Source organism: Sinohyriopsis cumingii, chromosome 6, assembly GCF_028554795.1.
Source record: "Sinohyriopsis cumingii isolate HCF-2022 chromosome 6, ASM2855479v2, whole genome shotgun sequence".
NCBI lineage: Eukaryota > Metazoa > Mollusca > Bivalvia > Unionida > Unionidae > Sinohyriopsis > Sinohyriopsis cumingii.
Window position 1 is genome coordinate 132,447,360 of NC_142966.1, and position 17,615 is coordinate 132,464,974.

Consider the following 17,615-nt stretch of genomic DNA (forward strand, 5'->3'; position numbering starts at 1 on the left):
TCCTTTACGTCATCGATGTTCTAATCATTGGTACCTGAATGCTATAAGGGTATTGACTTTTAGACATTGACTAACTACAAAGATTCGGATGCTACTAGTTCTTCTTACAATGTGACAATACTACAATGTATTCCAAATGACGACTTGAAAATTTATAACAAACGTTTACAAGAACTAGTATTTCCTCAAAAGGCAAGAGGAAACATATTTACGACGTGTGGTATGTGAGTTAGTGACTAAAAAGGTTTGGTTCGACACTGGAGTAAAAGCAATTATGTGCAAAACGTATATATATATATGTCTCCTCCAAAAGAAAGACATTGCTGTGAATGACTAGTTTAGAAAAACACATTCAGGATCTACCTCTGGAGCTAAGAGAACGGATTTACAAAGAGTTTGTCAAAATACAAGTGAAACGCAAGAAACAACTGTAATCGGAAGAAGAAAAAAAAACATACTTTTACCAATAGTATTTGAATGCCATAAGCGGCTTGATTGCTGTTAAATTGCACACACAGTCGGACATTCAACAACTACCTATAGGAGAGATACGCTTCGACCATCTCACTCCTTGCTACAAATCTCAAATAGTTTGTGAAATTACAGGAAATAAAGAGCTTGAAGCAGAATGGCCAAGACTGTTTAAAATCACCATGGTGGTGGTCACGGATACTTCGTACCTTTACGAGTAGTGATTTAAGGTCGTATGTTTGATGCATTATGAAATTCTGTTCCTGTACTGATCAACTTGTCTTGGTATAAAATATACCTTTCTGATTAATTACTATTTCCAGAAAAGAAAAGGAAAATTGAATGACTAAGGATACAATTCAAACTTTGACTGACATCGATATAAAAGCTTACCACTATGCCACGACCTTTATCAGTAGTGTTGCAACAGACTCCATGGAAGGGAATCAGTGACCATACTCAGACTTTGAAGGATAACCAAAACCTTTTACAAGAACTGTTTTCTTTGAATTGGTGTGCGCGTTATTGATTACGTTTTTGGAATTTAGTTTACCAGCAGATTCTTTTTGAACTATTTACGAACAGTACCTACAATGGCAATATGATTGCTCCTTTAACATGCACGAGACTCTCATTCTACGCGAAGAAAAGATTTGTAAAACTTTATGACTTTAGATGCTTACGAAGATGTGTGAGTAGCTGGTGACAAAAACACTCACTGGAAAGATGTACGTGACTAGAAAAGTATTGGCTTCGATGCTCGGACGAACGAAGTGTAATTGATCTGATCATAAAAGTGGATTTAAAACGTCAGGTGAACAATGTGACATTTAAACACGTGTCAACTAAAATGGTAGAGAAACCCGACACAGAGCACAGCCAAATTCAGGACAGCAGTACCGTCGTTGACATCGACACCAACGAAAAGCCACGCTGAGAGGAAAACTTAGAGACTGTCAATAGTGTAGGGACTAATAGAACATTAGAGAGTGTCCCTAGAAATTCTAGGACACCACACTCTCATCGAAACTATTGTACAGTGATTTGTTCATATTGCATTTTAATCATTTTGCTTTGCATGTTAGCCATGTATTCAACCATTTGCCTCTTATGTATATTTGTATTTCATGTCAAGTCGCAATTTATAACACTCATTAAACGTGCCCTAAGAAGTATAAAAGCTCGTATTGTCTGTTATTTTCAAATTTATAAACCTTTACATCTTCCTCTTTTGCCTCTTCGTCTGCTCTCAAAGCCATCGACGAAAGGTTAGATCATACAACTTGATAGGCACTGTATCTTTGCCGTCCCCTTAACATGCTGATTGCTGGTCCGAGTGGTTCAGCAAGGCCGAATTTTTCAAACGTTTGATCGAACCCAAAAGCCATTTGATAGATCGTCCACCCGAGCGCATCGTGTGGTGTTACAAAGAGGGCAAGAGGGCAATCGGCTTCCAGCCTCCTTCAAGCAAGTCAAGGAGAATCCATCGTCTTTGTGGAATCCAATCCTCGCGAAGACGACGGTTTCGTGTCTGACACGAGTCAAACACATCTGGTTATCTTCGACGACAAGTTAGGAGAAGACGAAGAAGAAATTAAATTCTGGTTTAAAAGCAAATGGCATCATCGTAATGTCAGTGTCATTTACATTATCCACATTTGCTTCAACAAAGTAAGGTCCATCGTACCATCAGTCCCAATGTTCATTACGTCGTTTTGTTTAAATGTCCCAGAGATAAATCTCAAGAGCATGTGTTAGTCACTCATTTAGGAACTCATTGGCTGACTTATGCGAAAGATGCTGCCACTCAAACATAAAGAGCTCATGTCTATTTAATCGTCGCTTTTAAACCAACCACACCTGATTATATGCGATTTCTTACCCATCTGTTTCACGACTGGTGTAAATAAGGTGGGCTAGACGTTTACACGTCCTTGTCGGCTTAAAAGAACTATAAAAACCTCCGAAATATCATGTCTGTCTACAAATCGTCAACATGACATTCTTTCAGTCTCATCTTTCAGATAAATTGATTCGCACCCTGTACGGATTCAGTGGCGAACAAAATCCACAAGAGCGTGATCGTGTGTTAGAAGCAGCCTCAAAGTAGTCTTACGATGGTTTACGGTGACAGCGCGTCATGTAACTCAAGGGATCATTCACATCCCTCATCAAACCAAGCGCTTTTCTGACAAACATAAAGCGGCCTTGTCGCAACTGGCAGATTCCGGAATCAATCTTCAAACTAAAAAGCAAATCTTTTTCAGGCCTGGAGGTAGCGGTTCTCTTGGAGGTGTCATCATTCGATCCCTTTAAAATGGGATCCTAATGCCTCAGCAACAGCCATCCTAAAGTAAAATTCATTTACGTTACACGACAAAAAGAGTGGCAGGACCAGGTTACATCCCCAGAAAAAGAAAAGCCCACCCACCCCCGCCCACTAAACATAAAGGAAACGAAACGCGCCAAGAAAACAAGATCGCCGAGAAAACAGTTTCTACCGGAAAGAGAGGTCAGAAGCTTCTTCTACTTCATCGTTGCTCGTGATGCCAGCCAAAAAAGATCCGAGAGGCGTCTTTTCCATTTCGATGAAAAAATAGAAACCCGGTTCTAAAGGAACTTCTCTGACGACAACGACCTCTTATTCTTCTTTAGCCCGAACGTCGACCGCTAAAATAGCACCTTCCACCAAGATCAAAGTCCAAGAGAGATCGGAAGTGTTACAGAGTTTACTGGATGTATCCAAGCAAGAACTCTCATGATTTAGTCCGTTGCAAATTCCTCAACGTCCAGTGATGCCCATCACAAAAATGAGTCGTCGTACCGACAATCAGTGGAAACGTATTCCAGTAAAACAAAGAGTCGTACCAGACGATTCGTTTCAGTGATTTTGTGCTCCTGAAAGAAAAGAGATGTCAACCAACAAAAGTACACATCATTGTCACTCCCCTGCCAAAAACAGAAAAAGAAAAGGACTGCCTCCTCGCTTAGCCAAATTCGCATACTAAAACTTTGGCCATCACTTTGTGTACTGAGTTTTATGTTATTTTGGGTGGAGTCATCGCTAAAGTTTCCAAGAAATCCATTAACAGCAACGAGAGGTTTTTCAATTATTTTAAATACCCTGTGCAAGTGAATAAAGGATTCCCAAGAAATCCATCAAGAGCAACGAGAGGTTTTTCAATTATTTTAGATACCCCGTGCAAGTGAATAAAGGAGTGAATTTGATGCTTGTGTACTTCGATGTGGTGGAGAATAACGTGGTGGGAAAAACAACCGTTTCGTTACTGCTTGTCATTCCTTTCGAAGTAGATTCCTGCCCGTAGCGTAAGGAAGTCGTATTTCGACAGTGTCAACATTCGTATAAAAGGATGCCAGCGACAATGGTGAAGCTACATTTATTTTAAAAACAATTCACTAGCTACTTGTAAGTCATGGAACCTGTGTAACGAGGACTCGCTCGACAACAAGTACATGGTTTAGGAGATATTTTGAAATCTGCGGTTCTTTAGGTGGATCCCGTCTTGAAACCGAAGGTGAAATCAGGATTGCACACTTTGAAAGATGCCGCTGTGACGCAATGACATGAAATGAATTTCTCCAAATTGCCATCCTCGACAAACAAAATCCCAAAGAAGCTTTCTTGAAAGCGAATATGTTGCTTCACACTGAAAATGATGTGTTGGCTCGCCGAGAGGCTCCTCTAAATGCGCTGCATGCTGATGACCAAGGCATTCCTTCCTCGTTCTCCACACAGCAAGAACAATGCAGAAATAGATGTCGATGCCCTCCAGAGCTCGTAATCACGTTGCTAGAAAGACTAAGAAAGAGAAACCGCTAGAGAATTAGACGCCTTTATTTATTAAACAAATCAAAATGATACAGCGAGATTATTGCGAATGTTCCTAGACACAGCTTTATCTATTTGCCATTCCGCCAGCATGAAGACGTTGTAAAACTCATAATGTGTAGAATTTCAACCCGTCTTGTCTTTGACTACCTCATCCCCATCGAATTTTAAATCAAAGGAGAGACCGAGAATTACATCGATCTGAACAGCAGTAACTTGTACCTGAGAGTCAAGGTTCTCAATACGGACAACAGCTCTCCAGGTGTCGATGCCATAGTAGCTCCCGTCATCAATTTCATTCATTCCTTGTTCAGCGAAGTAGATTTTTATTCGAATAACAAACTGGTTAGCAGCAGCATGGATACTTACCCTTACCGAGCGTACCTAAAAAATCTCCTGATACACAAGAGAATTTATCTTTTAGATCCGCACGGTACATGTTTTCGATGTTAGGGACTGTATGTGGGCGTGTGTTGTTGTTTGTTTGTGGTGTGTGTTCCTTCACTTCCGTGCTTCAGGCATGTAAAGCGGAACGTTCGCCAGTCTGGCTCCCCATTATTGGCGTGTCAACACTAAAAAGTCAGCAGACTACAGAAATTGATAGAGCTCCAGATGCACCTTGAATATGCGCTACGCCTCCTGGACGAGCTGGCCATGGAGACAATATATAAAGCGTGGAAGAAGATGAAGAAGAAGAAGAAGATGATGATGATGATGAAGAAGATGAAGAAGAAGGTGATGATGAAGAAGAAAAAGAACAAGAACAAGAAGCAAAAGAAAAAGAAGAAGAAGAAGCTAACAGCCCGTTTCAGGGCCACTCAATTGTATCAAAAAGTTATACACATTTCCAAAACATTTTGTCTATATGTTGCATAGGTGTTTGTTTGTTTTTGTATGTCTATGTTTGTCCACATAAACCCGTGTCTCTATAAATCTGATGACGTAACCCATGTTAAATTCCCATTATCCCCCTATGTGCCATTCCCCTGTTAAATTCGCAATGTCATCCAAGCGCCGTTCCCATGTTAAATTCTCGTTTGTCCCCCTGATCGCCAACTATCACTACTAAAGTTACATTACAAGTCCAAACGTATAGACTGTTCTGAAAAAATTCCAGTATTGAATGTGTTGATGTGCCAATAGTTTGGAATGAGCCAACAGTCTTGATATATCAGAATGAATCAATGCAGAACGTTCTTGAACAAATTAAAAATATTCCCACAATAATGATTTAGTCCAAAATGTCATGACTCCTCTCCAATTAAATCTGAATACAAGTGAACTTAAAGTAGGAATGAAGAATTTCGTTTACTTTATAACTTTATATTAATACTTAAGACACAATGAGATAATCTGGATGTAAGTCTCCCATCACATTCGTAAACAAGCTCTCTTCTATAACATTTTAAGGCTAGACCACAAACTCAATTATCAGTAAACAACTTGTTTATAACTTGCAAACAAGATAAAATCAGGTTTGCCTTCTAGAATCTTGTAAGGTCAAAAGGCGTACATTTTCTTAAACTATAGTCAACAATCATGGACTAATTTTAGCTATGAAATATGTTGTTTAAAAATGATCATTACAATCAACAATCATGGGCTAAATTTAAACAAACGATGTAGATATACAGAACAATCAGATGGTAATGAGCTCGAGTTCGGCAGAACCAAAACATGTCCCATATTTTTATTGACCTTGTTTCATGAGCACCAGTCATTTATCATCATCATCGTTATAGATTACAGTAATCAGCTGACCATAAATAAACACATATCCTCTATTCACCACCCCACCTACAGATGTTTGTTTACATCTAGAGAATTTAAACTACGGTCCTAATGAAGATATGATTTGAAGAAAGGCAAATCGTCTGTATTAATATTATCCATGTTGTTATCTACAAAAATAAACAAAAAGGATGAACTAAATACACATTAATAGTTTTCACAAGAATTTGATAAAGATCACAATTTGAACTTCCAGTTTGAAACTATGTAAAGTAATAATGAATAACTTAAATACATGATAAAAATAACGAAACTGCACCTTTTAAACATGAGCGGACAGGGACTTAAAGCTGGCATCGAAGTACTGAAGCATTCATAGTAACACTTACCGACGTAGTAAGAGTAATATAATTTCTTTCATATCTTTTAAGTTATCTATCGCGTCGTATGGGAAGGTTTTATCCGCATAAAAGACATATTTTTGTTCCCCTGACTTCACTTTACACCTCGATGAGTACTCGATACCATAAAAACAGCAACACTATCTGTACCAAATAATAATTGATCTGTCCGAGAAAGAACCCCAACCTCTGAATCACAAGATTGGCACTGTACCAGTAGGTCTAACCGGACTGCCGTTAAGTTTAATGATTTTATTGTATTGGAAATTAATATTACAATTCAGAATTTATTTCAAATTTTCAAAATCTTCTGATGCATTTTTCACAATAGGCTCCATGCATGCACATTCTAATGTCTGGAACATTTAATGATTAACATTTTGTCAAACAAAATCATAAACAATCTGTTATGGGTTAACACTTTATAATATTTATAAGAGTACAATTTTAAAGAAAGAGAGGATATATAATCATTACTTTTCAATAAGTGAACCAAGAAGCCCGTGTGGCGCTGTGGACACGATTCAGAATTGTCATGTTAAAGCGTCAGTCATTTTGGAAACAAATTTGATGTGGACAGTTAAAAACATTTTTCAAAATGAAATATTGTTCAATCTGATGCACCCTTATATAGCGATTTGACAGTCACTGTGTTTTTAGTTCTTGTTGATTACGTACTCCCGACCGCTCCGGTGGCCTAGTGGTTAGACCGTCGTCCGCTGATGCGAGAGGTCGCGAGATATATAAAAATGATACTAGCAGCTGCCTCGCCTGGCGCTCAGCATTATGATGTTAGTTTTAGGATTGGTTGGCATGAAGCAAGGACAACATGACTGGATGTGGCACGATGCTACATGTCTGCGGAATGATGCCCCAGTACTAGACAGAACTATAAATTGTCACACTGCAGACATCGTAGCCATATGACTGAAAAATTGTTAAAGCTACGTTAAAGATACACACACACACACACACACACACACACACACACATTACGTACTCCCCGCTCCTCCAGTCTTTCGGAAGAGACTATAAACTGAGGTATCTGTCTCGTATAAACTTTATTTGCTGGTGGGAGCTTAAACACGAGTTCACTCACTATTCAACATATATAGTAATGGCTGTGAAAAGCATTAAAAATACATAATTATGCAATAAAACTTGTAATTTGCAGTCATTTTATCTTGCATTAATCACAGCGGTAGCTTGTCAGATTCTAAGAACCTTTCCCTCCATACATGATAATCTAAGCTAAATATATGCTAAATTGGATTTAGTCATGAGAGAAACACAACTTAGCCAAATGCATTGAAAAGTGAAACATAGGCGTCAATGCCTTTCATTTATCTTGAAGCTATGATACAAACATATTTGCATTGAAACCAATACATTGTGTGTTTATCATGCAGCGGGCAACTGCGTGCATTTTATTGTGACACTGTTGTTGTACCTGATGGATAAGTTGTGCATGAATGCAGTTTATACGGTGACGTCCTAATCTTCCACAAGTTTCTCCAAAACACCTAGACAAATGAACAGAGGACTTATATATCATATATATTTTTTCTCTTTCGATCTATCATTATTATGCTTATCCAGGTACTACAATGGCATTGTATTTCATTTTGGACTTCATATTTGTACTTTCATATCGATGTCAAGTTTACACATGGCTTGATTCTTAATATTATCAGTATTTCATGTTTGTATTCAGTAACTTTGTTTAGCTATTCCGATTTTAACATAACAATTGCAACATAATTGTTTAACATTTATGATGCTGTTCTTGGAAAGAATATTCACTAGCAAGACAAAACTGGAAAATTATGCCTGGTTAGCAATGGAGCTATTTGGTGTTTCCATGGTAATATAAACCTAGCTGCGATATAATGCTTTTAGTGTAGGGTCAAACAGTAAACCAAAGTCAAGTCATTAGCGTATATGAATTTGGTCAGTTTGATGTTGCCTCTGGGCTATTCTTTATCGAAGAATCAAATATAATTTTATATTCAATTCTAAAGCAAGGTCACGTGCGTTTTCACAATAATGTTTATGGATGAAGTACAAAAATAACTTATATATGTTAACAAATTACAAATTATTAATGCTCATTAAAACAGCACATATCAACTTTCTGTCTAATATTGATAGAAACAAATGTGCTTGATTGTACATTTTATCTTTATTACGGAATATTTCGGCTGAAAATTTGGTATGCAGTACGTGATGTGAAGAGTGGATGTGCAGAATTCAGATACCGAGCAGCAAAGGAGCACTACTTCTTAATATTTTCCATCTAAATCATACATTTTTAAACCTGCCAATTCTGTGATGGCATACCATCGCATTTAATCTAGTTATTATTATTGTTATTAATATGATTATCACCTCTCGTACAGGTCATTCTTCTGTTTCATACGTAGATGTAGCAGTGGTGGTGATGGTATAGAACTCACGAACTATTAATGATTTGTTGACGTTTTTATTACTGACACTTGTATTTCTTCTTTTTTTGTTTATCTTTGACTTTGTTATGTCCTCTTTTTTCTCAAAGTCACTTATTTTTTACCCGAAACAAAATACTCAATATCCCTTAGGATATTTAAGTTTATTTTGTTAATAGGTCATTTAAAGGATGTTATACTTTTAATAATTGTTCCCACAACGAAGACCACTTTACCATAGCGCATGCTAGAACTGGTGTAAGAACCCGGGACAGCAGATGTGCCAAATAAATGTGTTATCAGTGTTCTATCTAGGCCATCTATATGCCAAACGTAGATTTATTATATGGTTCATAAAGAGATATCGCTTGCAGCAAATATAATTTCGTTCCCTCTTTGTTCAAATACATTCAATTATTTTACTTTCATACCATCTTCTCTTTTGCTTTCCATAATATGATGTTCTTTTTTTGGAGTTCATCATTTGAATCTCTCTCTCTCTCTCTCTCTCTCTCTCTCTCTCTCCACTGAATCTTCATAAAATTTAAAAAGTTAGAATATATGAAAGCTCAAAGTGGGTTAATTTGTTATTCTAAAATTTAAAATAGAATTCTTGCACTATATTTTTCACTTGAATACAATTATACTACACATTTAAAATAACTTCTATAATCTCTTAGATCCACACTGACTGCCCCATATAATGGAAAACGTGTGAAAAATGCAGGGTGAAAATAACTTGGCTTGAAAAAGAAGTATAGACTTGGGTATGTGCTTTTAAATATTTTTTTAAATTACATTAAAAAATTATTCTTTTTGATTGGACTGAACTGTATAATGATATCAACCGCCTGATTTATTTGACTGCATTGGGGTAATGACTATCCTGACATCGGGCCAACCAGTCTTAACATTAACCTCTTAATGCTGAGCGTCAATCGATGTAGCTGCTTTATCTACACTCTCGAATAATTGTAGTATATAGCTTAATCGCGTACCATTATTTCTGATTTTTAACTGACATCGCTCCATATTAGACATTCCAATGCAAGGATACACGATTCCAAGGTAAGTATGAATATTACATTATCAACTACACCTTACCATTCTTTCTCTGTCTCAGTCTATCTGAGCTTATATTTATTTTTATATGTTGGTCAGTTTAAAAGTCAGTTTTGCAATCATAGGTCGAGTTAGCGAGTGAAATATACTTCTGGATTCAGTGAGGTAAAACGTATAAGAGAGAGAGAGAGAGAGAGAGAGAGAGAGAGAGAGAGTCATTTACAACTTTGAAATATCCATTTTAGACTCCTGTTAGTTAGCTTAATAAAACAAAACACGAAATATTGTAAGAAACCTAGTACGCGTGCTACCTATATTTACGTGTCCGTTCGATTTTGGTGCAATTAACGTATGGTGACTGTTTGCTCGGTCTATATATCCCAGACACATTGTTCGTATCGTCTTTATATTAGCAGTTTGTTTCAATTTAAATATATATTTGTCTTAATTATGATATATTACATTATCAACTACACCTTACCATTCTTTCTCTGTCTCAGTCTATCTGAGCTTATATTTATTTTTATATGTTGGTCAGTTTAAAAGTCAGTTTTGCAATCATAGGTCGAGTTAGCGAGTGAAATATACTTCTGGATTCAGTGAGGTAAAACGTATAAGAGAGAGAGAGAGAGAGAGAGAGAGTCATTTACAACTTTGAAATATCCATTTTAGACTCCTGTTAGTTAGCTTAATAAAACAAAACACGAAATATTGTAAGAAACCTAGTACGCGTGCTACCTATATTTACGTGTCCGTTCGATTTTGGTGCAATTAACGTATGGTGACTGTTTGCTCGGTCTATATATCCCAGACACATTGTTCGTATCGTCTTTATATTAGCAGTTTGTTTCAATTTAAATATATATTTGTCTTAATTATGATATGGGAGAATTTGAGAGATTATCTGCAATTGAACCTTCTAAATCTAGATTTGATCTTGATAGAAAAAAACCTAACCCACGAAGACGAGCTTTAGCTAGACCAGCAAATAATAATTTAATTAAAATTATTCGTGATGCTAATGAAGAATTTCGCATAGATGACGCATCTCATGTGTGGTCAACCTTTAGAATTATTAACAATAACGAAGTCATCGATGCCACAATGAAAGACCAACGAACGGGGTTGATTATTATTTATCTCGACAATCAAAGATTTTTTTCAGAGTAAAATTTATTAAGGAAGTAGTCGATATTTGGATTAACAGTGACAAACGTGGCCCTGTTTGATTACACGATGGCGTTGGATATACTGTAAAATTAAATAAAAATTCCAAACCAGGAATGATGACTGGTATTGACAAAACATATTATGAAAGAGCGTATCCTGGTTAGTTATGCAATATATCCGCTGACTGATAAACCCAGCGTTCATGATCTAAAACCAGTGAAATTTTCGAAAATAAATTGTGTAGCCGAACGAGTAATGGAATATTTAACATACGCGATACGTGGAAATGGTTTGACGGATCTAGAACGTGAAAAATTAAACAAATGGGGTAAATCAGTCATGGATAAAGGAGCTACAATAAATGATGTTGCTGAATTAGGAAAGAAATTAAAATTCCCAATAATAGCAAAAACAATAACAGGAGAGAATTTGTACGAATCGAAATATCAATCGAGAGAAGCTTCGATTGAAATTATTGATTATAATGCGCATGCGTGGACATCGGCTATAAAAATATTTCCAAGAAATCAAACTGTTAATTTTTACCAAGGATATATATATTTAATTTTATTAACGAAATAGGTAGGTGATCCTGCATCAGTGTGGTTATTTCAGAGTTCTGAAGAAAGTCCCAAAGAATGAATAAAACTTCTGTATCGAAGAAAATAAGTTTGATAAGTTTGTAAGACTTAAAGGTGAGATTTATCGAACAGAATCTCTCCACGAAGAAATGAAAATTCTTGCGCTGAAATATACCCATGACGATGTCGTGTATGAAAAGTTGCTCAGTAATTGCTTTACGATTCCATCAATCGAGGTTCAGTTTGCTAGGAGAACAATTCGTGGAAGACTACGAGGTTTGATTTTCTCGATGATATAATGTCAAGTTGCGCCGAATACGGACACGGTGGATTATGGAATACCAGATAATATTGTAAAGATGTTATCTCGGTACATATGGTTGCATGTTATCCATAAAGTTTTCTTGGAATTGGAGAATGTTAGAAATATTTTGAGCGATTTGGACATCCAACACACGAGATGAGTATCGATAAACGGACCATTACCAAATTTTGACTTGACTGGATTCGCTTGTATCGAGTCATTTCAGTTTCCTGAACCTTTTCATCCAATTTATTATGTCTGGTTTAGGAAACATTTTTCTAAAACAATATGGGCACCAACAGTGTTATTACGATATATGCTCGATGTAAAATAATATTACTGTTAACAGTAAGTGAAGCAATTATATTATATAGTCCGCAAAAACAAGTTTGGTTACCACAGCAAAAGCAATATTCTGATGATGAAAATTCTGATATAACCGATTTTGAGAATACAATCGCCAAAGATTTTGGCAGAAAAATAATTGGTAAATTCACCCAAGAAGGACCATATGATCGTAAACAAAACTGTACAAGAAAATTTATAGATGATGCTGAACTAGATTTAATAATTACTGATGCAACGAAGAGAAGCATATTTATAAGTCGAGAAACAGTTTTCTTGCCAAATGGAACTGAATTAGGTACAATTGTGAGTTATATTGATGAGAGTAACCGCAGTATAGTCATTTAAGATCTGCAATGCTTGCGTATGTTTCGATAAATTTATTATCCATGATAAACATATTTCCTGATACCGCGGTTAGAGTCGCAACGGATTCATTTTATATCAAAAACAAAACATGCAGGATTGTTAGAACAATTACATACATGCGTTTATGCATCATGGGGCGAATGGAGAATAAAACAAAAAAAATACTTAGTTATTCTGAATCTGCCGACGCTGATTTCAAAAGTATTTTTTACCAAAATAATCAAATATCAAAACATCGTCAGCGCCATCGGTATATGTACCTGTAGCTAGACATAAGACTACATCAATTGGCCTGGGCGTTCTGGTAAAACACTTGTGATCGAATTATTTCGTCCGTTCTTCAAACCATGTTGATATGATTGTGTTAACCCCTACACACAGAGTCCCAAGAGAAATGAACGAACGATGAGTTAAATCTCATACTTACCACGGATTCTTTCAGTGGAAGGGTGATGCATAGCCTCCTGAACGAATGGATGAAAGATATATTCCAAGGATTATTATTTGGGTTGAAATATGTACAATGCCGCTAGAAACACTAAATATATTTCTTGATTGATTGTTGACAAAATATACTGCTGTAATAATGTGCAGCAATCATGGTCAACCACAACCTTTTGTTGGATTTTCTCTTTCAGGAATGGTTAAAGAATTGTGTTGATTATTATGAGGAAAGAAATCATGATCATAGAACACTTGATCCATAATTAAGAGAGTTTAAGAAATTAATCAGACTAAAACCAAATAAAATTCAGTGTAAAAAAATGAGTGAAATAATTTCAGAAACTCCTATTAACAAATTTTGGAATTTCTGGAGACCACATGATTTGATAGTTGCAAGTAGAAAGATAGTTCGTGATACACTTCAACAACAATTATTTATGTTACATAAAGAAAATAATTCAAATCTACCAGTATCATTGTGTTATCGACCAGCAGATACTCGACAACAGAATATTGAAGTGAATATACCAGGATCATCAGACAAACAAAATCTTGTACTAAATTATATTGTTTTAGCTCATGTTAGTGTTGTTGAGAGCGTGTTAACGCCTGACGGAGTCAGGGAAAAAAAATTCCGTGGACACTAGGATATGCTATAACAATTCATTCACCTCAGGGATTAGCTATCCCTGATACTAATATTTGGATTGTTGATGATCCTATCGAATGGTCAAATTTAGTTTAGCTCGCAGTATCTCGAGTCAGAAGAATGTCTCAGCTGCAGAGGGTTATCGTAGACTTTACAGAACTATTGACGATAATGTTATTGATAATGATGTAGTAAGAAAACAAAATAGCTGGTTATAAACAGTGTGGCAAAAAATAAGTGCAACTTTGATCTCGATGTTGAATTTATCATGACATTAAAACAACGACAGAATAATCATTGTGCAAGCTGTAACACAAAAACGTTGCGACAATATTTAAATAATAGTCCAAGACAATTTACCGTCGACAGAATTAATAGTAAATTTGGTCACACACGAGAAAATGTGATTCTGACCTGTCTTGAGTGTAATCGACGTCGAGGTGCTAGTTTACAAAAGTGAACGCGGTGGTAATTGTGTGTCTTCAGGAATTACATGTAATTGTTCACATACAAATCCACGTTGAGGATCAGTTGAATCTAGTGTGTAGATTGCAGGTCTACCCATAGACCTTACCAGGCTCGAAATGTTGTGTCATAATACTCCAAATAGGATCAGTTGCTCTTTTTTACCAACTTCATGTTCACCGGGTTCATATAAATAACTTACAGTCACATTACCTAATACTGGTTGTTTTGAAAAGGAGCCATTTCGTTGTATTGGTATATGGTTTTTTGTAATTGCATTAATGGGTTTCATAGAAGTTGCACGAGTAATTTCATTATTTATCTCAGCTATCACACTTGGTAATCTTGCAACCCATTCGCGAGATGTCATATCTTTCTGAATTATTTCCTTGGCATACTGATATCCAAATATCCGCTCAGCAAGTGTTCAATTAAATCGTTCAACAGTTGCCTAATCACGATGAATTGCAGTATGACCTCGTCTAATTTTGACATTATGTTTTTTTCATCAGAGATGATCCTGCACCAAGAAATTCTTTGCCAGGATCAACCTGTAGTAACTGTGGCCATCGCAAGAGTCCTCGTTGATAAATTCGTTTTAAAGAAGATACAACTTCATCTGCTGTTTTAGTTGATAGTGGTTCTGCTTCTTTATATATACTTGCAACGTCAACGACAGTCAACGCGAATTTGTATGTACGTGTTGCCGTCTACCAATTGTAATAGTTTCGTGTGGTAAAAACAAAATATCTGCTTGATGAAGTTCATTAGGAGTACTGATATCAAAATGTTTATGTTGAATTTTGTTAAGTGGTGGTAAATAAATTTGTCGTGCTAATCAATTTGCAGCAACAGAACCTGTAACATTTGCTGCATCAGCGAGTTTACTAATCGCTGCTCTACCCCTCCAATATCCTCTTTCGCTATAATAAATCGATTCCATTATAATAATAATAATAATAATAATAATAATAATAATAATAATCGGTTGATTAATTACCAGCCACTAATAGTAGTTTACATTTCATCGCAGATCATATCAACCAATAGCTAATGAGTCTCTGAAAGATTTATATTTTATGGAATTTAACGAGTGAATCAACTTCACATCTGCAATATGTCGTTGTTGTAAATCCATATTTTTAAATGCTACATCATGAACGTGACATGCTTGATCAATTGCATTTATTGGATACTCTCCTGGTCTTGGTTGATCTCGCTCGTCAAGTTGGATATCAAGTCGGGATCCAGGACCACAATCATTATATCTAGGAAGATGTTTCTTCATGGGTATTTAGCACATGGAGCTCCTGAAAAGTTTCCTAATGAAGCAGCGATATCACCACCTGTTTTCCGTGACTTGTCAAGGGAGATAAATTTATATAATTTGTACCACATTTTACACATTTACCTGTAAGTGCACGCTTTTTATTTTATGTTATTATTGTTGTTAATCCACTGGTGGGAGTGGATGCTCTGCATCAAACACAATATAAATCCATATTATTTATTACATTTGTATAACTTTGATGTCATTGATTTCTCAGTGACACAAAAGGAAGAACCAGTAAAACATATTTCAACATTACCGAATTCCATCAGAATGATAATAATAGGTCTATCCGGATCGGATAAAACACAATTACTGCTTAATCTGATAAAGAGATGGCTCAAGTTGGATAAGTTATATTTAGTGGCACCATCCGTAGATTATCAGAGATGCCACGATGTGCTTAATGATTTTAATGAAAATGCATAATTGTTGGACGAGGACGGTAATGATATTAATAATTTTATCACATACATTGATGAAGCCCCATCTGAAGATGACCTCGATGGATTTGTTGATGATCTCGTAATGTATGATGATGTAATGATGGACAAGCAATTAAATCCAGCTAGAATATTTTCTAGAGGAAGGCATAACAATACAGATATTATTTATGTTACCCAACGATATACACATATACCAGAAGTGATCAGAGATAACTGTAATATTTTGTGTTTAACGGAGTTGATACACATACTCTAAGAAATATTCATCAAACCTTGTGCTCACGAGACATGGGCATGATTAAGTTTAAAAACTTTTTCTCAAAACCACGGTCGACCCCACACGGATTTATAACAATAAATTTACATGATTCTCGATCAAGATATCGTACAGAATTGTATAAAATCTTCGATTGAGAGACATATAGTAATGATTTACTCACACATTATAGGAGCAGAGAGGGTGCGACCACAAATGAATGTCCGACGGGTAAACAAAAACACGCATTAAAATTTAGAAAAATACGAACGACAAAAACAAAGTAACAAAGAAACCTAGCCCAACCAGAGGAACTCACGGTTTTTGGTTTGAGGCTTCGGTTTTGTTTTACTGACCTTACATTTTTCATTTTCGTAGAAAGCTTTAATTTTCAGAAATGGACATTCCAGCAAGTGGTCCGTTCACCCTCTCTGCTGCTAATCATTATGGTCCAGATACGTGAGTAATCATTTTTCGCGTCTTTAAATAATCTGTTTTCGTGTTCATTAACAGTTTAGGCTACCTACAGAGGCTACTTACAAATAAAATTAAGACTATCGGTAAATGGTTATAGCATGGGGGTCAATAGTCAAACAGCGCAAGACATAGACACTGGCAGGTACAATGGGGGGTAGCGGATCTCCAACCCACCCACCCTACATCGTAACTATCAAGGTCCGCTTCTTACATTATAGGAATGTGAATCCAATTGTTATAATGTTAGTCTTTGAACTCCTTCCACCCAATCCTTATTTCCATTTTCCTACTTTTTTAACTTCATTTGTAACGAGCTGCAGTGAAAGTGCTGTAGCCCCAATGTTATTGGCAGAATTTGAGTTTCCCATCTTTATTTTTTCAAATCTAGTCAAATAAAGAATTATTTATATTCAGATAAACAGGAGAGATGTGTTATTTGATTCTGTCAAATCAATGTATTCAACTTTCTAAATAAAATATAAAAGCACCGATTTTATTTCGTTTTAAAGGCATGCTGTGTGTATGCCTTCCTGTTCGGTGTTTACGTTAGTTACTGTACTCGTGGCTCTGTTGATACAAGTTAGTATAAAGTAGTTCACCGTACAGTTTATACAGAAATAAACGCAATTGGATCTGATCATATGAATATGTTCTGACCAATAGAAATTGTCCCTTCATTTATCAACTGATGCAACTGCAATTACACAGTCTTGGCATGGACGCTTTACAGGAAATAATAGCGAAGATCTTAATTGCAGCATTGATTGTTACTTTCCTTTACGATTAGTCTTATAGTTCATCAGCTGATGACTTTTTTCGA